This window comes from Oncorhynchus masou, chromosome 29, assembly GCF_036934945.1.
Source record: "Oncorhynchus masou masou isolate Uvic2021 chromosome 29, UVic_Omas_1.1, whole genome shotgun sequence".
Lineage (NCBI taxonomy): Eukaryota > Metazoa > Chordata > Actinopteri > Salmoniformes > Salmonidae > Oncorhynchus > Oncorhynchus masou.
In genome coordinates, this window is record NC_088240.1 from 89509612 (window position 1) to 89534218 (window position 24607).

Here is a 24607-nt window from a genome sequence, read left to right on the forward strand (position 1 = left end):
TTGTGTGTGTGCCTGTGTGTGTGCCTGTGTGTGTGCTTGTGTGTGTGCTTGTGTGTGTGCTTGTGTGTGTGCTTGTGTGCATGTGCGCATGCGTCTCTTCAATTCTGAAATGTGTCCAGCTGGAAGATTTGAATAATGTAGCAGGCCTAGATAGATGTTCCCAAAGAATAAAAACATGACAGCAGGCGTTTCATGACTCAGTTTAAACCCTGGCCACCTGTCCGTCTCAGAATTCTATATGAATCCCAACTGTGCTGTTCACAAATCAAGATGGAACGTAACTGTTCTGTGAATGTGAATGTTCTAAGAATACTCAACGATACAATACGTTCTACCTCGGGGAACAACCTGTTCTGCTCCTAAGCAGCATTGTATTTGCATAGGACGGTAGGAGCTACCATTGAACACAGTGAGATAATACATGCTTTATACTGTAGACCACAACCACCACAGCAGAGCTCATTCTGTCTGTCCCCACCTCATCTCAGTCAGGCATCAGTGCAGAAGTAATGGAGCTAAATAATAGAGAGGAAATGAATTGACTGTGTGCTATTGTTAGTGGTTCTCTGCTGAAGTTAGCTCAGGAGATACTCAGTGACTGTGCTGCTCATTCATTATGAAATAGTCTATTTATTCAGCCTTAATTCCGTCTGGCGATAGAATAAGCCCTGTATCGTCAGTAATAGCAAAAATAAAACACCACTCAGATGCTGTAGTTGTTTAACACAGGAAGTAGACCTATTGCAGTGTCCATTTGTTACATTTCTGTTGTTTAGAGCCTTTCAATGTCTGCATCCCAAATGGTTCCATGTTACCTTTAAAGTGCACTACTTTTGACCAGGGCCTGTAGGGGCTATATAGGAAACCATTTGGGACGCATACCGTGTCAGACCACATGCTATGTGTCTCATTAGCCCTGCATTCCTCACCAGGCTGTACAAGGCCGTTGAAAGGAAGAATGGATAATGGATGGATATCTGTGTGTGTGTGTGTGTGTGGGGGGTTGACCTCGTCTCAATGCTTTCATGCCATGGAGCCTGTTACTGCTTGTCTTTCTGTGTCTCCGTTGTTGAGCTGGTGAATGGTGCGTAGGTTGCACAATAAAAGCAAGCGATTGATACATTAGGAGAAAATGATCCTAATTTACCTTATTGTCGAAGGGAAATTTATCTTGAACATTGGCTCTCGCAGTCGTATCAATAGCATGTTCATCGAAGAAACATTCTAGAACACTGGTTCAATGGAAGTGTTGACAGAGCAGCAGACACTCTAAAATACTCATTCAATACCCATGACACTGTCCTCAAGCCATTCGTACATTCGTGCAGATGAATGCCTTTTACACATAGAATCTCAATGTACTGAGTCATGTACCTTCCACTGGCTGCTGTTCTATTATCTCTCTCTTGTGTAGATCACAGCTGACTAGAAACACCAGAACTACAAAGACCAGGAAAGGTTTTCTCTAGTCAGAGACTTTGTAATTAGAAGGAACAGGCTTAGAACAGAGTTTGAACAAGCAGCTATTTCAAGCAGTTCAGTAGTTTATTTCACCTTGTAGGTTGATCAGAAGGCTGTGGCTGGATGCTGTAGTTATTCCAGGAATGATCATTGAGGTCTCTCCCTGCCAAAGGTAATGATGATGATGTCTCGATGATGTCTATGCCTATATAGGGCACTAATTTTGACCAGGGCCCATAAGGTTCTGGTCAAACGTAGTGCACTATGTAGGTAATAGGGTGCCATTTGGGACGCAGACTCAGTCTCACTGATCTCTTTGATAAGTTCCATATGAAAGGATCCTCTGGGAAAGTACAGAATAATGACAACGTGCTGACTTCCACATTCACAGCGCTGTATAATAACACAGAGGTTGTTAGATATCAAAACAGCATTCTGTCTGTCCTAACTCTTCTGCATCAATGCGTTCCTTTGGAACCTTGTTTCTGAGTTGTCCTTCATCCTCGTTAGCATCGAGCTAACCATATGGCATTTCTTTCTCCACAGGTATGAGCTACGGATACGCTACTTGCCAAAAGGATTCTTGAACCATTTTTCAGAAGATAAACCTACACTGAACTACTTCTACCATCAGGTGAGGAAAGAAACCATATTCATATTGAGTTGGGACCGTCAGGTGTAGACAGAAACCATATTCATATTGAGTTGGGACTGTCAGTTGTGGACAGAAACCATATTCAGATTGAGTTATGACTGTCAGGTGTGGACAAAAAACATATTCATATTGAGTTGGGACTGTCAGGTGTGGACAGAAACCATATTCAGATTGAGTTGGGACTGTCAGGTGTGGACAGAAACCATATTCAGATTGAGTTGGGACTGTCAGGTGTGGACAGAAACCATATTCAGATTGAGTTATCACTGTCAGGTGTGGACAGAAACCATATTCATATTGAGTTATGACTGTCAGGTGTGGACAGAAACCATATTCAGATTGAGTTGGGACTGTCAGGTGTGGACAGAAACCATATTCAGATTGAGTTATGACTGTCAGGTGTGGACAGAAACCATATTCAGATTGAGTTGGGACTGTCAGGTGTGGACAGAAACCATATTCAGATTGAGTTATCACTGTCAGGTGTGGACAGAAACCATATTCATATTGAGTTATGACTGTCAGGTGTGGACAGAAACCATATTCAGATTGAGTTGGGACTGTCAGGTGTGGACAGAAACCATATTCAGATTGAGTTGGGACTGTCAGGTGTGGACAGAAACCATATTCAGATTGAGTTATCACTGTCAGGTGTGGACAGAAACCATATTCAGATTGAGTTATGACTGTCAGGTGTGGACAGAAACCATCTTCATATTGAGTTGGGACTGTCAGGTGTAGACAGAAACCATATTCAGATTGAGTTATGACTGTCAGGTGTGGACAGAAACCATATTCAGATTGAGTTATGACTGTCAGGTGTAGACAGAAACCATATTCAGATTGAGTTGGGACTGTCAGGTGTGGACAGAAACCATATTCAGATTGAGTTATGACTGTCATGTGTGGACAGAAACCATATTCATATTGAGTTATGACTGTCAGGTGTGGACAGAAACCATATTCAGATTGAGTTATGACTGTCAGGTGTGGACAGAAACCATATTCAGATTGAGTTGGGACCGTCAGGTGTGGACAGAAACCATATTCATTTTGAGTTGGGACTGTCAGGTGTGGACAGAAACCATATTCAGATTGAGTTATGACTGTCAGGTGTGGACAGAAACCATATTCATTTTGAGTTGGGACTGTCAGGTGTGGACAGAAACCATATTCAGATTGAGTTGGGACCGTCAGGTGTGGACAGAATCCATATTCCGATTGAGTTGGGACTGTCAGGTGTGGACAGAAATCATTTTCATATTGAGTTGGGACCGTCAGGTGTGGACAGAAACCATATTCATATTGAGTTGGGACTGTCAGGTGTGGACAGAAACCATATTCATATTGAGTTATGACTGTCAGGTGTGGACAGAAACCATATTCATATTGAGTTGGGACTGTCAGTTGTGGACAGAAACCATATTCAGATTGAGTTATGACTGTCAGGTGTGGACAAAAAACATATTCATATTGAGTTGGGACTGTCAGGTGTGGACAGAAACCATATTCAGATTGAGTTGGGACTGTCAGGTGTGGACAGAAACCATATTCAGATTGAGTTGGGACTGTCAGGTGTGGACAGAAACCATATTCAGATTGAGTTATCACTGTCAGGTGTGGACAGAAACCATATTCATATTGAGTTATGACTGTCAGGTGTGGACAGAAACCATATTCAGATTGAGTTGGGACTGTCAGGTGTGGACAGAAACCATATTCAGATTGAGTTATGACTGTCAGGTGTGGACAGAAACCATATTCAGATTGAGTTGGGACTGTCAGGTGTGGACAGAAACCATATTCAGATTGAGTTATCACTGTCAGGTGTGGACAGAAACCATATTCATATTGAGTTATGACTGTCAGGTGTGGACAGAAACCATATTCAGATTGAGTTGGGACTGTCAGGTGTGGACAGAAACCATATTCAGATTGAGTTGGGACTGTCAGGTGTGGACAGAAACCATATTCAGATTGAGTTATCACTGTCAGGTGTGGACAGAAACCATATTCAGATTGAGTTATGACTGTCAGGTGTGGACAGAAACCATCTTCATATTGAGTTGGGACTGTCAGGTGTAGACAGAAACCATATTCAGATTGAGGTATGACTGTCAGGTGTGGACAGAAACCATATTCAGATTGAGTTATGACTGTCAGGTGTAGACAGAAACCATATTCAGATTGAGTTGGGACTGTCAGGTGTGGACAGAAACCATATTCAGATTGAGTTATGACTGTCATGTGTGGACAGAAACCATATTCATATTGAGTTATGACTGTCAGGTGTGGACAGAAACCATATTCAGATTGAGTTATGACTGTCAGGTGTGGACAGAAACCATATTCAGATTGAGTTGGGACCGTCAGGTGTGGACAGAAACCATATTCATTTTGAGTTGGGACTGTCAGGTGTGGACAGAAACCATATTCAGATTGAGTTATGACTGTCAGGTGTGGACAGAAACCATATTCATTTTGAGTTGGGACTGTCAGGTGTGGACAGAAACCATATTCAGATTGAGTTGGGACCGTCAGGTGTGGACAGAATCCATATTCCGATTGAGTTGGGACTGTCAGGTGTGGACAGAAATCATTTTCATATTGAGTTGGGACCGTCAGGTGTGGACAGAAACCATATTCATATTGAGTTGGGACTGTCAGGTGTGGACAGAAACCATATTCATATTGAGTTATGACTGTCAGGTGTGGACAGAAATCATTTTCATATTGAGTTGGGACTGTCAGGTGTGGACAGAAACCATATTCATATTGAGTTGGGACCGTCAGGTGTGGACAGAAACCATATTCAGATTGAGTTATGACTGTCAGGTGTGGACAGAAACCATATTCATATTGAGTTATGACTGTCAGGTGTGGACAGAAATCATTTTCATATTGAGTTGGGACTGTCAGGTGTGGACAGAAACCATATTCATATTGAGTTGGGACCGTCAGGTGTGGACAGAAACCATATTCAGATTGAGTTGGGACCGTCAGGTGTGGACAGAATCCATATTCCGATTGAGTTGGGACTGTCAGGTGTGGACAGAAACCATATTCATATTGAGTTGGGACTGTCAGGTGTAGACAGAAACCATATTCAGATTGAGTTATGACTGTCAGGTGTGGACAGAAACCATATTCAGATTGTGTTATGACTGTCAGGTGTGGACAGAAACCATATTCAGATTGAGTTGGGACTGTCAGGTGTGGACAGAAACCATATTCAGATTGAGTTATGACTGTCATGTGTGGACAGAAACCATATTCATATTGAGTTATGACTGTCAGGTGTGGACAGAAACCATATTCAGATTGAGTTATGACTGTCAGGTGTGGACAGAAACCATATTCAGATTGAGTTGGGACCGTCAGGTGTGGACAGAAACCATATTCATTTTGAGTTGGGACTGTCAGGTGTGGACAGAAACCATATTCATAATGAGTTGGGACCGTCAGGTGTGGACAGAAACCATATTCAGATTGAGTTATGACTGTCAGGTGTGGACAGAAACCATATTCATTTTGAGTTGGGACTGTCAGGTGTGGACAGAAACCATATTCAGATTGAGTTGGGACCGTCAGGTGTGGACAGAATCCATATTCCGATTGAGTTGGGACTGTCAGGTGTGGACAGAAATCATTTTCATATTGAGTTGGGACCGTCAGGTGTGGACAGAAACCATATTCATATTGAGTTGGGACTGTCAGGTGTGGACAGAAACCATATTCATATTGAGTTATGACTGTCAGGTGTGGACAGAAATCATTTTCATATTGAGTTGGGACCGTCAGGTGTGGACAGAAACCATATTCAGATTGAGTTATGACTGTCAGGTGTGGACAGAATCCATATTCCGATTGAGTTGGGACTGTCAGGTGTGGACAGAAACCATATTCAGATTGAGTTGGGACCGTCAGGTGTGGACAGAATCCATATTCCGATTGAGTTGGGACTGTCAGGTGTGGACAGAAACCATATTCAGATTGAGTTGGGACCGTCAGGTGTGGACAGAATCCATATTCAGATTGAGTTGGGACCGTCAGGTGTGGACAGAAACCATATTCATTTTGAGTTGGGACTGTCAGGTGTGGACAGAAACCATATTCAGATTGAGTTATGACTGTCAGGTGTGGACAGAATCCATATTCATTTTGAGTTGGGACTGTCAGGTGTGGACAGAAACCATATTCAGATTGAGTTGGGACCGTCCGGTGTGGACAGAATCCATATTCCGATTGAGTTGGGACTGTCAGGTGTGGACAGAAATCATTTTCATATTGAGTTGGGACCGTCAGGTGTGGACAGAAACCATATTCATATTGAGTTGGGACTGTCAGGTGTGGACAGAAACCATATTCATATTGAGTTATGACTGTCAGGTGTGGACAGAAATCATTTTCATATTGAGTTGGGACTGTCAGGTGTGGACAGAAACCATATTCATATTGAGTTGGGACCGTCAGGTGTGGACAGAAACCATATTCAGATTGAGTTATGACTGTCAGGTGTGGACAGAATCCATATTCCGATTGAGTTGGGACCGTCAGGTGTGGACAGAATCCATATTCCGATTGAGTTGGGACTGTCAGGTGTGGACAGAAACCATATTCAGATTGAGTTGGGACCGTCAGGTGTGGACAGAATCCATATTCCGATTGAGTTGGGACTGTCAGGTGTGGACAGAATCCATATTCCGATTGAGTTGGGACTGTCAGGTGTGGACAGAAATCATTTTCATATTGAGTTGGGACCGTCAGGTGTGGACAGAATCCATATTCCGATTGAGTTGGGACTGTCAGGTGTGGACAGAAACCACATTCAGATTGAGTTGGGACCGTCAGGTGTGGACAGAATCCATATTCCGATTGAGTTGGGACTGTCAGGTGTGGACAGAATCCATATTCCGATTGAGTTGGGACTGTCAGGTGTGGACAGAAATCATTTTCATATTGAGTTGGGACCGTCAGGTGTGGACAGAAACCATATTCATATTGAGTTGGGACCGTCAGGTGTGGACAGAAACCATATTCATATTGAGTTGGGACTGTCAGGTTTGGACAAAAACCATATTCAGATTGAGTTATCACTGTCAGGTGTGGACAGAAGCCATATTCAGATTGAGTTATGACTGTCAGGTGTGGACAGAAACCATATTCATATTGAGTTATGACTGTCAGGTGTGGACAGAAACCATATTCATATTGAGTTATGACTGTCAGGTGTGGACAGAAACCATATTCATATTGAGTTGGGACTGTCAGGTTTGGACAAAAACCATATTCATATTGAGTTATGACTGTCAGGTGTGGACAGAAACCATATTCATATTGAGTTGGGACCGTCAGGTGTGGACAGAAACCATATTCATATTGAGTTATTACTGTCAGGTGTGGACAGAAACCATATTCATATTGAGTTATGACTGTCAGGTGTGGACAGAAACCATATTCAGATTGAGTTATGACTGTCAGGTGTGGACAGAAACCATATTCATATCGAGTTGGGACCGTCAGGTGTAGACAGAAACCATATTCAGATTGAGTTATGACTGTCAGGTGTGGACAGAAACCATATTCCGATTGAGTTGGGACCGTCAGGTGTGGACAGAATCCATATTCCGATTGAGTTGGGACTGTCAGGTGTGGACAGAAACCATATTCAGATTGAGTTGGGACCGTCAGGTGTGGACAGAATCCATATTCCGATTGAGTTGGGACTGTCAGGTGTGGACAGAATCCATATTCCGATTGAGTTGGGACTGTCAGGTGTGGACAGAAATCATTTTCATATTGAGTTGGGACCGTCAGGTGTGGACAGAAATCATTTTCATATTGAGTTGGGACCGTCAGGTGTGGACAGAATCCATATTCCGATTGAGTTGGGACTGTCAGGTGTGGACAGAAACCACATTCAGATTGAGTTGGGACCGTCAGGTGTGGACAGAATCCATATTCCGATTGAGTTGGGACTGTCAGGTGTGGACAGAATCCATATTCCGATTGAGTTGGGACTGTCAGGTGTGGACAGAAATCATTTTCATATTGAGTTGGGACCGTCAGGTGTGGACAGAAACCATATTCATATTGAGTTGGGACTGTCAGGTGTGGACAGAATCCATATTCCGAATGAGTTGGGACTGTCAGGTGTGGACAGAAACCACATTCATATTGAGTTATGACTGTCAGGTGTGGACAGAAACCATATTCCGATTGAGTTGGGACTGTCAGGTGTGGACAGAAACCATTTTCATATTGAGTTGGGACTGTCAGGTGTGGACAGAAACTATATTCATATTGAGTTGGGACTGTCAGGTGTGGACAGAAACCACATTCATATTGAGTTATGACTGTCAGGTGTGGACAGAAACCATATTCCGAATGAGTTGGGACTGTCAGGTGTGAACAGAAACCACATTCATATTGAGTTATGACTGTCAGGTGTGGACAGAAACCATATTCCGATTGAGTTGGGACTGTCTGTTGTGGACAGAAACCACATTCATATTGAGTTATGACTGTCAGGTGTGGACAGAAACCATATTCAGATTGAGTTATTACTGTCAGGTGTAGACAGAAACCATATTCAGATTGAGTTATGACTGTCAGGTGTGGACAGAAACCATATTCAGATTGAGTTATGACTGTCAGGTGTGGACAGAAACCATATTCATATTGAGTTGGGACCGTCAGGTGTGGACAGAAACCATATTCATATTGAGTTGGGACTGTCAGGTTTGGACAAAAACCATATTCAGATTGAGTTATCACTGTCAGGTGTGGACAGAAACCATATTCAGATTGAGTTATGACTGTCAGGTGTGGACAGAAACCATATTCATATTGAGTTATGACTGTCAGGTGTGGACAGAAACCATATTCATATTGAGTTATGACTGTCAGGTGTGGACAGAAACCATATTCATATTGAGTTGGGACTGTCAGGTTTGGACAAAAACCATATTCATATTGAGTTATGACTGTCAGGTGTGGACAGAAACCATATTCATATTGAGTTGGGACCGTCAGGTGTGGACAGAAACCATATTCATATTGAGTTATTACTGTCAGGTGTGGACAGAAACCATATTCATATTGAGTTATGACTGTCAGGTGTGGACAGAAACCATATTCAGATTGAGTTATGACTGTCAGGTGTGGACAGAAACCATATTCATATCGAGTTGGGACCGTCAGGTGTAGACAGAAACCATATTCAGATTGAGTTATGACTGTCAGGTGTGGACAGAAACCATATTCAGATTGAGTTATGACTGTCAGGTGTAGACAGAAACCATATTCATATTGAGTTGGGACTGTCAGGTGTGGACAGAAACTATATTCATATTGAGTTATGACTGTCAGGTGTAGACAGAAACCATATTCATAATGAGTTGGGACTGTCCGGTGTAGACAGAAACCATATTCATATTGAGTTATGACTGTCAGGTGTGGACAGAAACCATATTCAGATTGAATTGGGACTGTCAGGTGTGGACAGAAACCAAATTCAGATTGATTTGGGACTGTCAGGTGCGGACAGAAACCATTCAGAACGGCAGCATTCCCCTGCTGGGTGTTAGGAACGGCAGCCATCCCTTGCTGGGTGTTAGGAACGGCAGCCATCACCTGCTGGGTGATACGAACGGCAGCCATCTCCTGCTGGGTGATACGAATTGCAGCCATCTCCTGCTGGGTGTTAGCAACGGCAGCCATCACCTGCTGGGTGATACGAACGGCAGCCATCCCCTGCTGGGTGTTAAGAACGGCAGCCATCCCCTGCTGTGTGATAGGAACGGTAGCCATCCCCTGCTGGGTGATACGAACGGCAGCCATCCCCTGCTGGGTGTTTCGAACGGCAGCCATCCCCTGCTGGGTGATACGAATGGCAGCCATCCCCTGCTGGGTGATACGAACTGCAGCCATCCCCTGCTGGGTGTTAGGAACGGCAGCCATCACCTGCTGGGCTATACGAACGGCAGCCATCCCCTGCTGGGTGTTCGGAACGGCATTCATCCCCTGCTTCGTGTTAGGAACGGCAGCCATCACCTGCCCTGCTGGGTGTTAGGAACGGCAGCCATCCTCTGCTGGGTGTTAGGAACGGCAGCCATCCCTTGCTGGGTGTTAGGAACGGCAGCCATCATCTGCTGGGTGATACGAACGGCAGCCATCTCCTGCTGGGTGATACGAACTGCAGCCATCTCCTGCTGGGTGTTAGGAACGGCAGCCATCACCTGCTGGGTGATACGAACGGCAGCCATCCCCTGCTGGGTGTTAAGAACGGCAGCCATCCCCTGCTGTGTGATAGGAACGGTAGCCATCCCCTGCTGGGTGATACGAACGGCAGCCATCCCCTGCTGGGTGTTAGGAACGGCAGCCATCCCCTGCTGGGTGATACGAACGGCAGCCATCCCCTGCTGGGTGATACGAACTGCAGCCATCCCCTGCTGGGTGTTAGGAACGGCAGCCATCACCAGCTGGGTGATACGAACGGCAGCCTTCACCTGCTGGGCTATACGAACGGCAGCCACCCCCTGCTGGGTGTTCGGGAAGGGCAGTCATCCCCTGCTTCGTGTTAGGAACGGCAGCCATCACCTGCCCTGCTGGGTGTTAGGAACGGCAGCCATCCTCTGCTGGGTGTTAGGAACGGCAGCCATCCCCTGCTGGGTGATACGAACGGCAGCCATCCCCTGCTGGGTGATACGAACGGCAGCCACCCCCTGCTGGGTGTTAGAAACGGCAGTGATTCAACATATAGAACCACCTAGAAATGAATAGACATTGATGGCTGATGTTCTGGTCAGAGGTGATAGGACGGCCACCTGCTGCTGTTAAATACAAGCTTTGGTGTTTTCCCTCTTAGAGATCTGAGGTAGCCTCAAGTCTCGTGGCTCATTAACGTCCATGTGAGCTGGACCCATCAGCTGCAGCTCAGTCAGACTAACTAATTAATAATTATAATATATGCCATTTAGGAGACGATTTTATCCAGAGCGACTGGGTGGTCCAGGGAATCGAACCCGCTATCCTGGCATTGTTTTACCAGCTGAGCATCTGATGACAACCACAAGTAACCGAGGACCTCTTTCCATCTACCTTTTGCTGTCTTACAATAGATTCACAATGCTCTCTACACTACCTGTCACTACTTTATTAGTTCTCTTTCTCATAGAGAATGACTGTGATGATGTTTCTCAGGTCAAGAGTGACTACATGTTGTCATGGAGAATGACTGTGATGATGTTTCTCAGGTCAAGCGTGACTACATGGAGAATGACTGTGATGATGTTTCTCAGCTCAAGAGTGACTACATGTTGTCATGGAGAATGACTGTGATGATGTTTCTCAGGTCAAGAGTGACTACATGTTGTCATGGAGAATGACTGTGATGATGTTTCTCAGGTCAAGAGTGACTACATGTTGTCATGGAGAATGACTGTGATGATGTTTCTCAGGTCAAGCGTGACTACATGGAGAATGACTGTGATGATGTTTCTCAGGTCAAGAGTGACTACATGTTGTCATGGAGAATGACTGTGATGATGTTTCTCAGGTCAAGAGTGACTACATGTTATCATGGAGAATGACTGTGATGATGTTTCTCAGGTCAAGAGTGACTACATGGAGAATGACTGTGATGATGTTTCTCAGGTCAAGCGTGACTACATGGAGAATGACTGTGATGATGTTTCTCAGGTCAAGCGTGACTACATGTTATCATGGAGAATGACTGTGATGATGTTTCTCAGGTCAAGAGTGACTACATGTTATCATGGAGAATGACTGTGATGATGTTTCTCAGGTCAAGAGTGACTACATGTTGTCATGGAGAATGACTGTGATGATGTTTCTCAGGTCAAGAGTGACTACATGTTGTCATGGAGAATGACTGTGATGATGTTTCTCAGGTCAAGAGTGACTACATGTTGTCATGGAGAATGACTGTGATGATGTTTCTCAGGTCAAGCGTGACTACATGGAGAATGACTGTGATGATGTTTCTCAGGTCAAGAGTGACTACATGTTATCATGGAGAATGACTGTGATGATGTTTCTCAGGTCAAGAGTGACTACATGGAGAATGACTGTGATGATGTTTCTCAGGTCAAGCGTGACTACATGGAGAATGACTGTGATGATGTTTCTCAGGTCAAGCGTGACTACATGTTATCATGGAGAATGACTGTGATGATGTTTCTCAGGTCAAGAGTGACTACATGTTATCATGGAGAATGACTGTGATGATGTTTCTCAGGTCAAGAGTGACTACATGTTATCATGGAGAATGACTGTGATGATGTTTCTCAGGTCAAGAGTGACTACATGTTGTCATGGAGAATGACTGTGATGATGTTTCTCAGGTCAAGCATGACTACATGTTGTCATGGAGAATGACTGTGATGATGTTTCTCAGGTCAAGCGTGACTACATGTTGTCATGGAGAATGACTGTGATGATGTTTCTCAGGTCAAGAGTGACTACATGTTATCATGGAGAATGACTGTGATGATGTTTCTCAGGTCAAGCGTGACTACATGGAGAATGACTGTGATGATGTTTCTCAGGTCAAGCGTGACTACATGTTATCATGGAGAATGACTGTGATGATGTTTCTCATGTCAAGCCTGACTACATGTTATCATGGAGAATGACTGTGATGATGTTTCTCAGGTCAAGCGTGACTACATGGAGAATGACTGTGATGATGTTTCTCAGGTCAAGCGTGACTACATGTTATCATGGAGAATGACTGTGATGATGTTTCTCATGTCAAGCCTGACTACATGTTGTCATGGAGAATGACTGTGATGATGTTTCTCATGTCAAGCCTGACTACATGTTATCATGGAGAATGACTGTGGTGATGTTTCTCAGGTCAAGTGTGACTACATGTTGTCATGGAGAATGACTGTGATGATGTTTCTCAGGTCAAGCGTGACTACATGTTATCATGGAGAATGACTGTGATGATGTTTCTCAGGTCAAGCCTGACTACATGGAGAATGACTGTGATGATGTTTCTCAGGTCAAGAGTGACTACATGTTATCATGGAGAATGACTGTGATGATGTTTCTCAGGTCAAGAGTGACTACATGTTGTCATGGAGAATGACTGTGATGATGTTTCTCAGGTCAAGCGTGACTACATGGAGAATGACTGTGATGATGTTTCTCAGGTCAAGAGTGACTACATGTTGTCATGGAGAATGACTGTGATGATGTTTCTCAGGTCAAGCGTGACTACATGGAGAATGACTGTGATGATGTTTCTCAGGTCAAGCCTGACTACATGTTATCATGGAGAATGACTGTGATGATGTTTCTCAGGTCAAGCCTGACTACATGTTGTCATTGAGAATGACTGTGATGATGTTTCTCAGGTCAAGAGTGACTACATGTTGTCATGGAGAATGACTGTGATGATGTTTCTCAGGTCAAGAGTGACTACATGTTGTCATGGAGAATGACTGTGATGATGTTTCTCAGGTCAAGCGTGACTACATGGAGAATGACTGTGATGATGTTTCTCAGGTCAAGAGTGACTACATGTTGTCATGGAGAATGACTGTGATGATGTTTCTCAGGTCAAGCGTGACTACATGGAGAATGACTGTGATGATGTTTCTCAGGTCAAGAGTGACTACATGTTGTCATGGAGAATGACTGTGATGATGTTTCTCAGGTCAAGCCTGACTACATGTTATCATGGAGAATGACTGTGATGATGTTTCTCATGTCAAGCCTGACTACATGTTGTCATGGAGAATGACTGTGATGATGTTTCTCATGTCAAGCCTGACTACATGTTATCATGGAGAATGACTGTGGTGATGTTTCTCAGGTCAAGTGTGACTACATGTTGTCATGGAGAATGACTGTGATGATGTTTCTCAGGTCAAGCGTGACTACATGTTATCATGGAGAATGACTGTGATGATGTTTCTCAGGTCAAGCCTGACTACATGGAGAATGACTGTGATGATGTTTCTCAGGTCAAGAGTGACTACATGTTATCATGGAGAATGACTGTGATGATGTTTCTCAGGTCAAGAGTGACTACATGTTGTCATGGAGAATGACTGTGATGATGTTTCTCAGGTCAAGCGTGACTACATGGAGAATGACTGTGATGATGTTTCTCAGGTCAAGAGTGACTACATGTTGTCATGGAGAATGACTGTGATGATGTTTCTCAGGTCAAGCGTGACTACATGGAGAATGACTGTGATGATGTTTCTCAGGTCAAGCCTGACTACATGTTATCATGGAGAATGACTGTGATGATGTTTCTCAGGTCAAGCCTGACTACATGTTGTCATTGAGAATGACTGTGATGATGTTTCTCAGGTCAAGAGTGACTACATGTTGTCATGGAGAATGACTGTGATGATGTTTCTCAGGTCAAGAGTGACTACATGTTGTCATGGAGAATGACTGTGATGATGTTTCTCAGGTCAAGCGTGACTACATGGAGAATGACTGTGATGATGTTTCTCAGGTCAAGAGTGACTACATGTTGTCATGGAGAATGACTGTGATGATGTTTCTCAGGTCAAGCGTGACTACATGGAGAATGACTGTGATGATGTTTCTCAGGTCAAGAGTGACTACATGTTGTCATGGAGAATGACTGTGATGATGTTTCTCAGGTCAAGCCTGACTACATGTTATCATGGAGAATGACTGTGATGATGTTTCTCAGGTCAAGCCTGACTACATGTTATCATGGAGAATGACTGTGATGATGTTTCTCAGGTCAAGAGTGACTACATGTTGTCATTGAGAATGACTGTGATGATGTTTCTCAGGTCAAGAGTGACTACATGTTATCATGGAGAATGACTGTGATGATGTTTCTCAGGTCAAGAGTGACTACATGTTGTCATGGAGAATGACTGTGATGATGTTTCTCAGGTCAAGCGTGACTACATGGAGAATGACTGTGATGATGTTTCTCAGGTCAAGAGTGACTACATGTTGTCATGGAGAATGACTGTGATGATGTTTCTCAGGTCAAGCGTGACTACATGGAGAATGACTGTGATGATGTTTCTCAGGTCAAGCCTGACTACATGTTATCATGGAGAATGACTGTGATGATGTTTCTCAGGTCAAGCCTGACTACATGTTGTCATTGAGAATGACTGTGATGATGTTTCTCAGGTCAAGAGTGACTACATGTTGTCATGGAGAATGACTGTGATGATGTTTCTCAGGTCAAGAGTGACTACATGTTGTCATGGAGAATGACTGTGATGATGTTTCTCAGGTCAAGCGTGACTACATGGAGAATGACTGTGATGATGTTTCTCAGGTCAAGAGTGACTACATGTTGTCATGGAGAATGACTGTGATGATGTTTCTCAGGTCAAGCGTGACTACATGGAGAATGACTGTGATGATGTTTCTCAGGTCAAGAGTGACTACATGTTGTCATGGAGAATGACTGTGATGATGTTTCTCAGGTCAAGCCTGACTACATGTTATCATGGAGAATGACTGTGATGATGTTTCTCAGGTCAAGCCTGACTACATGTTATCATGGAGAATGACTGTGATGATGTTTCTCAGGTCAAGAGTGACTACATGTTGTCATGGAGAATGACTGTGATGATGTTTCTCAGGTCAAGCCTGACTACATGTTATCATGGAGAATGACTGTGATGATGTTTCTCAGGTCAAGAGTGACTACATGTTGTCATGGAGAATGACTGTGATGATGTTTCTCAGGTCAAGAGTGACTACATGTTATCATGGAGAATGACTGTGATGATGTTTCTCAGGTCAAGAGTGACTACATGTTGTCATTGAGAATGACTGTGATGATGTTTCTCAGGTCAAGAGTGACTACATGTTATCATGGAGAATGACTGTGATGATGTTTCTCAGGTCAAGAGTGACTACATGTTGTCATGGAGAATGACTGTGATGATGTTTCTCAGGTCAAGCGTGACTACATGTTATCATGGAGAATGACTGTGATGATGTTTCTCAGGTCAAGAGTGACTACATGTTGTCATGGAGAATGACTGTGATGATGTTTCTCAGGTCAAGCGTGACTACATGGAGAATGACTGTGATGATGTTTCTCAGGTCAAGAGTGACTACATGTTGTCATGGAGAATGACTGTGATGATGTTTCTCAGGTCAAGCGTGACTACATGGAGAATGACTGTGATGATGTTTCTCAGGTCAAGAGTGACTACATGTTGTCATGGAGAATGACTGTGATGATGTTTCTCAGGTCAAGCGTGACTACATGGAGAATGACTGTGATGATGTTTCTCAGGTCAAGAGTGACATGGAGAATGACTGTGATGATGTTTCTCAGGTCAAGCGTGACTACATGTTGTCATGGTGAATGACTGTGATGATGTTTCTCAGGTCAAGCCTGACTACATGTTATCATGGAGAATGACTGTGATGATGTTTCTCAGGTCAAGAGTGACTACATGTTGTCATGGAGAATGACTGTGATGATGTTTCTCAGGTCAAGCGTGACTACATGGAGAATGACTGTGATGATGTTTCTCAGGTCAAGCGTGACTACAAGTTATCTTGGAGAATGACTGTGATGATGTTTCTCAGGTCAAGCGTGACTACATGTTGTCATGGAGAATGACTGTGATGATGTTTCTCAGGTCAAGAGTGACTACATGTTGTCATGGAGAATGACTGTGATGATGTTTCTCAGGTCAAGCCTGACTACATGTTATCATGGAGAATGACTGTGATGATGTTTCTCAGGTCAAGAGTGACTACATGTTGTCATGGAGAATGACTGTGATGATGTTTCTCAGGTCAAGCATGACTACATGTTGTCATGGAGAATGACTGTGATGATGTTTCTCAGGTCAAGCCTGACTACATGTTATCATGGAGAATGACTGTGATGATGTTTCTCAGGTCAAGAGTGACTACATGTTGTCATGGAGAATGACTGTGATGATGTTTCTCAGGTCAAGAGTGACTACATGTTATCATGGAGAATGACTGTGGTGATGTTTCTCAGGTCAAGAGTGACTACATGTTATCATGGAGAATGACTGTGATGATGTTTCTCAGGTCAAGCATGACTACATGTTGTCATGGAGAATGACTGTGATGATGTTTCTCAGGTCAAGCCTGACTACATGTTATCATGGAGAATGACTGTGATGATGTTTCTCAGGTCAAGCCTGACTACATGTTGTCATGGAGAATGACTGTGATGATGTTTCTCAGGTCAAGCCTGACTACATGTTATCATGGAGTATGACTGTGATGATGTTTCTCAGGTCAAGCCTGACTACATGTTGTCATGGAGAATGACTGTGATGATGTTTCTCAGGTCAAGCCTGACTACATGTTGTCATGGAGAATGACTGTGATGATGTTTCTCAGGTCAAGAGTGACTACATGTTGTCATGGAGAATGACTGTGATGATGTTTCTCAGGTCAAGAGTGACTACATGTTGTCATGGAGAATGACTGTGATGATGTTTCTCAGGTCAAGCCTGACTACATGTTATCATGGAGAATGACTGTGATGATGTTTCTCAGGTCAAGCGTGACTACATGTTGTCATGGAGAATGACTGTGATGATGTTTCTCAGGTCAATAGTGACTACATGTTATCATGGAGAATGACTGTGATGATGTTTCTCAGGTCAAGAGTGGCTACATGTTGTCATGGAGAATGACTGTGATGATGTTTCTCAGGTCAAGAGTGGCTACATGTTATCATGGAGAATGACTGTGATGATGTTTCTCAGGTCAAGAGTGACTACATGTTGTCATGGAGAATGACTGTGATGATGTTTCTCAGGTCAAGCCTGACTACATGTTGTCATGGAGAATGACTGTGATGATGTTTCTCGGGTCAAGAGTGACTACATGTTGTCATGGAGAATGACTGTGATGATGTTTCTCAGGTCAAGCCTGACTACATGTTATCATGGAGAATGACTGTGATGATGTTTCTCAGTTCAAGAGTGGCTACATGTTGTCATGGAGAATGACTGTGATGATGTTTCTCAGGTCAAACGTGACTACATGGAGAATGACTGTGATGATGTTTCTCAGGTCAAGCCTGACTACATGTTGTCATGGAGAATGACTGTGATGATGTTTCTCAGGTCAATAGTGACTACATGTTATCATGGAGAATGACTGTGATGATGTTTCTCAGGTCAAGAGTGGCTACATGTTGTCATGGAGAATGACTGTGATGATGTTTCTCAGGTCAAGAGTGGCTACATGTTGTCATGGAGAATGACTGTGATGATGTTTCTCAGGTCAAGAGTGACTACATGTTGTCATGGAGAATGACTGTGATGATGTTTCTCAGGTCAAGAGTGGCTACATGTTATCATGGAGAATGACTGTGATGATGTTTCTCAGGTCAAGCCTGACTACATGTTATCATGGAGAATGACTGTGATGATGTTTCTCAGGTCAAGCCTGACTACATGTTATCATGGAGAATGAATGTGATGATGTTTCTCAGGTCAAGAGTGACTACATGTTATCATGGAGAATGACTGTGATGATGTTTCTCAGGTCAAGCGTGACTACATGTTGTCATGGAGAATGACTGTGATGATGTTTCTCAGGTCAAGCCTGACTACATGTTATCATGGAGAATGACTGTGATGATGTTTCTCAGGTCAAGAGTGACTACATGTTATCATGGAGAATGACTGTGATGATGTTTCTCAGGTCAAGAGTGACTACATGTTGTCATGGAGAATGACTGTGATGATGTTTCTCAGGTCAAGAGTGACTACATGTTATCATGGAGAATGACTGTGATGATGTTTCTCAGGTCAAGAGTGGCTACATGTTATCATGGAGAATGACTGTGATGATGTTTCTCAGGTCAAGCCTGACTACATGTTATCATGGAGAATGTCTGTGATGATGTTTCTCAGTTCAAGCGTGACTACATTGAGAATGACTGTGATGATGTTTCTCAGGTCAAGAGTGACTACATGTTATCATGGAGAATGACTGTGATGATGTTTCTCAGGTCAAGAGTGACTACATGTTGTCATGGAGAATGACTGTGATGATGTTTCTCAGGTCAAGCCTGACTACATGTTGTCATGGAGAATGACTGTGATGATGTTTCTCAGGTCAAGGCTGACTACATGTTGTCATGGAGAATGACTGTGATGATGTTTCTCAGGTCAAGCCTGACTACATGTTATCATGGAGAATGACTGTGATGATGTTTCTCAGGTCAAGAGTGACTACATGTTGTCATGGAGAATGACTGTGATGATGTTTCTCAGGTCAAGCCTGACTACATGTTATCATGGAGAATGACTGTGATGATGTTTCTCAGGTCAAGAGTGACTACATGTTATCATGGAGAATGACTGTGATGATGTTTCTCAGGTCAAGAGTGACTACATGTTGTCATGGAGAATGACTGTGATGATGTTTCTCAGGTCAAGGCTGACTACATGTTGTCATGGAGAATGACTGTGATGATGTTTCTCAGGTCAAGCCTGACTACATGTTATCATGGAGAATGACTGTGATGATGTTTCTCAGGTCAAGAGTGGCTACATGTTATCATGGAGAATGACTGTGATGATGTTTCTCAGGTCAAGCCTGACTACATGTTATCATGGAGAATGACTGTGATGATGTTTCTCAGGTCAAGCCTGACTACATGTTATCATGGAGAATGACTGTGATGATGTTTCTCAGGTCAAGAGTGACTACATGTTATCATGGAGAATGACTGTGATGATGTTTCTCAGGTCAAGCGTGACTACATGGAGAATGACTGTGATGATGTTTCTCAGGTCAAGCGTGACTACATGTTATCATGGAGAATGACTGTGATGATGTTTCTCATGTCAAGCCTGACTACATGTTATCATGGAGAATGACTGTGATGATGTTTCTCAGGTCAAGCGTGACTACATGGAGAATGACTGTGATGATGTTTCTCAGGTCAAGCGTGACTACATGTTATCATGGAGAATGACTGTGATGATGTTTCTCATGTCAAGCCTGACTACATGTTGTCATGGAGAATGACTGTGATGATGTTTCTCATGTCAAGCCTGACTACATGTTATCATGGAGAATGACTGTGGTGATGTTTCTCAGGTCAAGTGTGACTACATGTTGTCATGGAGAATGACTGTGATGATGTTTCTCAGGTCAAGCGTGACTACATGTTATCATGGAGAATGACTGTGATGATATTTCTCAGGTCAAGAGTGACTACATGTTATCATGGAGAATAACTGTGATGATGTTTCCCAGGTCAAGAGTGACTACATGTTGTCATGGAGAATGACTGTGATGATGTTTCTCAGGTCAAGAGTGACTACATGGAGAATGACTGTGATGATGTTTCTCAGGTCAAGAGTGACTACATGTTATCATGGAGAATGACTGTGATGATGTTTCTCAGGTCAAGAGTGACTACATGTTGTCATGGAGAATGACTGTGATGATGTTTCTCAGGTCAAGTGTGACTACATGGAGAATGACTGTGATGATGTTTCTCAGGTCAAGTGTGACTACATGTTGTCATGGAGAATGACTGTGATGATGTTTCTCAGGTCAAGAGTGACTACATGTTGTCATGGAGAATGGCTGTGATGATGTTTCTCAGGTCAAGAGTGACTACATGTTGTCATGGAGAATGACTGTGATGATGTTTCTCAGGTCAAGCCTGACTACATGTTGTCATGGAGAATGACTGTGATGATGTTTCTCAGGTCAAGAGTGACTACATGTTGTCATGGAGAATGACTGTGATGATGTTTCTCAGGTCAAGCGTGACTACATGGAGAATGACTGTGATGATGTTTCTCAGGTCAAGAGTGACTACATGTTGTCATGGAGAATGACTGTGATGATGTTTCTCAGGTCAAGGCTGACTACATGTTGTCATGGAGAATGACTGTGATGATGTTTCTCAGGTCAAGAGTGGCTACATGTTATCATGGAGAATGACTGTGATGATGTTTCTCAGGTCAAGGCTGACTACATGTTGTCATGGAGAATGACTGTGATGATGTTTCTCAGGTCAAGAGTGGCTACATGTTATCATGGAGAATGACTGTGATGATGTTTCTCAGGTCAAGCCTGACTACATGTTATCATGGAGAATGACTGTGATGATGTTTCTCAGGTCAAGCCTGACTACATGTTGTCATTGAGAATGACTGTGATGATGTTTCTCAGGTCAAGAGTGACTACATGTTATCATGCAGAATGACTGTGATGATGTTTCTCAGGTCAAGAGTGACTACATGTTGTCATGGAGAATGACTGTGATGATGTTTCTCAGGTCAAGAGTGACTACATGTTGTCATGGAGAATGACTGTGATGATGTTTCTCAGGTCAAGCGTGACTACATGGAGAATGACTGTGATGATGTTTCTCAGGTCAAGAGTGACTACATGTTGTCATGGAGAATGACTGTGATGATGTTTCTCAGGTCAAGCGTGACTACATGGAGAATGACTGTGATGATGTTTCTCAGGTCAAGAGTGACTACATGTTGTCATGGAGAATGACTGTGATGATGTTTCTCAGGTCAAGCCTGACTACATGTTATCATGGAGAATGACTGTGATGATGTTTCTCAGGTCAAGCCTGACTACATGTTATCATGGAGAATGACTGTGATGATGTTTCTCAGGTCAAGAGTGACTACATGTTGTCATTGAGAATGACTGTGATGATGTTTCTCAGGTCAAGAGTGACTACATGTTATCATGGAGAATGACTGTGATGATGTTTCTCAGGTCAAGAGTGACTACATGTTGTCATGGAGAATGACTGTGATGATGTTTCTCAGGTCAAGCGTGACTACATGTTATCATGGAGAATGACTGTGATGATGTTTCTCAGGTCAAGCGTGACTACATGGAGAATGACTGTGATGATGTTTCTCAGGTCAAGAGTGACTACATGTTGTCATGGAGAATGACTGTGATGATGTTTCTCAGGTCAAGCGTGACTACATGGAGAATGACTGTGATGATGTTTCTCAGGTCAAGAGTGACTACATGTTGTCATGGAGAATGACTGTGATGATGTTTCTCAGGTCAAGCGTGACTACATGGAGAATGACTGTGATGGTGTTTCTCAGGTCAAGCGTGACTACATGTTATCATGGCGAATGACTGTGATGATGTTTCTCAGGTCAAGAGTGACTACATGTTGTCATGGAGAATGACTGTGATGATGTTTCTCAGGTCAAGCGTGACTACATGGAGAATGACTGTGATGATGTTTCTCAGGTCAAGAGTGACATGGAGAATGACTGTGATGATGTTTCTCAGGTCAAGCGTGACTACATGTTGTCATGGTGAATGACTGTGATGATGTTTCTCAGGTCAAGCCTGACTACATGTTATCATGGAGAATGACTGTGATGATGTTTCTCAGGTCAAGAGTGACTACATGTTGTCATGGAGAATGACTGTGATGATGTTTCTCAGGTCAAGCGTGACTACATGGAGAATGACTGTGATGATGTTTCTCAGGTCAAGCGTGACTACAAGTTATCTTGGAGAATGACTGTGATGATGTTTCTCAGGTCAAGCGTGACTACATGTTGTCATGGAGAATGACTGTGATGATGTTTCTCAGGTCAAGAGTGACTACATGTTGTCATGGAGAATGACTGTGATGATGTTTCTCAGGTCAAACGTGACTACATGGAGAATGACTGTGATGATGTTTCTCAGTTCTAGAGTGACTACATGTTGTCATGGAGAATGACTGTGATGATGTTTCTCAGGTCAAGCCTGACTACATGTTATCATGGAGAATGACTGTGATGATGTTTCTCAGGTCAAGAGTGACTACATGTTGTCATGGAGAATGACTGTGATGATGTTTCTCAGGTCAAGCATGACTACATGTTGTCATGGAGAATGACTGTGATGATGTTTCTCAGGTCAAGCCTGACTACATGTTATCATGGAGAATGACTGTGATGATGTTTCTCAGGTCAAGAGTGACTACATGTTGTCATGGAGAATGACTGTGATGATGTTTCTCAGGTCAAGAGTGACTACATGTTGTCATGGAGAATGACTGTGATGATGTTTCTCAGGTCAAGCCTGACTACATGTTATCATGGAGAATGACTGTGATGATGTTTCTCAGGTCAAGCGTGACTACATGTTGTCATGGAGAATGACTGTGATGATGTTTCTCAGGTCAAGCCTGACTACATGTTGTCATGGAGAATGACTGTGATGATGTTTCTCAGGTCAAGCCTGACTACATGTTATCATGGAGTATGACTGTGATGATGTTTCTCAGGTCAAGCCTGACTACATGTTGTCATGGAGAATGACTGTGATGATGTTTCTCAGGTCAAGCCTGACTACATGTTGTCATGGAGAATGACTGTGATGATGTTTCTCAGGTCAAGAGTGACTACATGTTGTCATGGAGAATGACTGTGATGATGTTTCTCAGGTCAAGAGTGACTACATGTTGTCATGGAGAATGACTGTGATGATGTTTCTCAGGTCAAGCCTGACTACATGTTATCATGGAGAATGACTGTGATGATGTTTCTCAGGTCAAGCGTGACTACATGTTGTCATGGAGAATGACTGTGATGATGTTTCTCAGGTCAATAGTGACTACATGTTATCATGGAGAATGACTGTGATGATGTTTCTCAGGTCAAGAGTGGCTACATGTTGTCATGGAGAATGACTGTGATGATGTTTCTCAGGTCAAGAGTGACTACATGTTGTCATGGAGAATGACTGTGATGATGTTTCTCAGGTCAAGAGTGACTACATGTTGTCATGGAGAATGACTGTGATGATGTTACTCAGGTCAAGCCTGACTACATGTTGTCATGGAGAATGACTGTGATGATGTTTCTCGGGTCAAGAGTGACTACATGTTGTCATGGAGAATGACTGTGATGATGTTTCTCAGGTCAAGCCTGACTACATGTTATCATGGAGAATGACTGTGATGATGTTTCTCAGTTCAAGAGTGGCTACATGTTGTCATGGAGAATGACTGTGATGATGTTTCTCAGGTCAAACGTGACTACATGGAGAATGACTGTGATGATGTTTCTCAGGTCAAGCGTGACTACATGTTGTCATGGAGAATGACTGTGATGATGTTTCTCAGGTCAATAGTGACTACATGTTATCATGGAGAATGACTGTAATGATGTTTCTCAGGTCAAGAGTGGCTACATGTTGTCATGGAGAATGACTGTGATGATGTTTCTCAGGTCAAGAGTGGCTACATGTTGTCATGGAGAATGACTGTGATGATGTTTCTCAGGTCAAGAGTGGCTACATGTTATCATGGAGAATGACTGTGATGATGTTTCTCAGGTCAAGAGTGACTACATGTTATCATGGAGAATGACTGTGATGATGTTTCTCAGGTCAAGCCTGACTACATGTTGTCATGGAGAATGACTGTGATGATGTTTCTCAGGTCAAGAGTGACTACATGTTGTCATGGAGAAT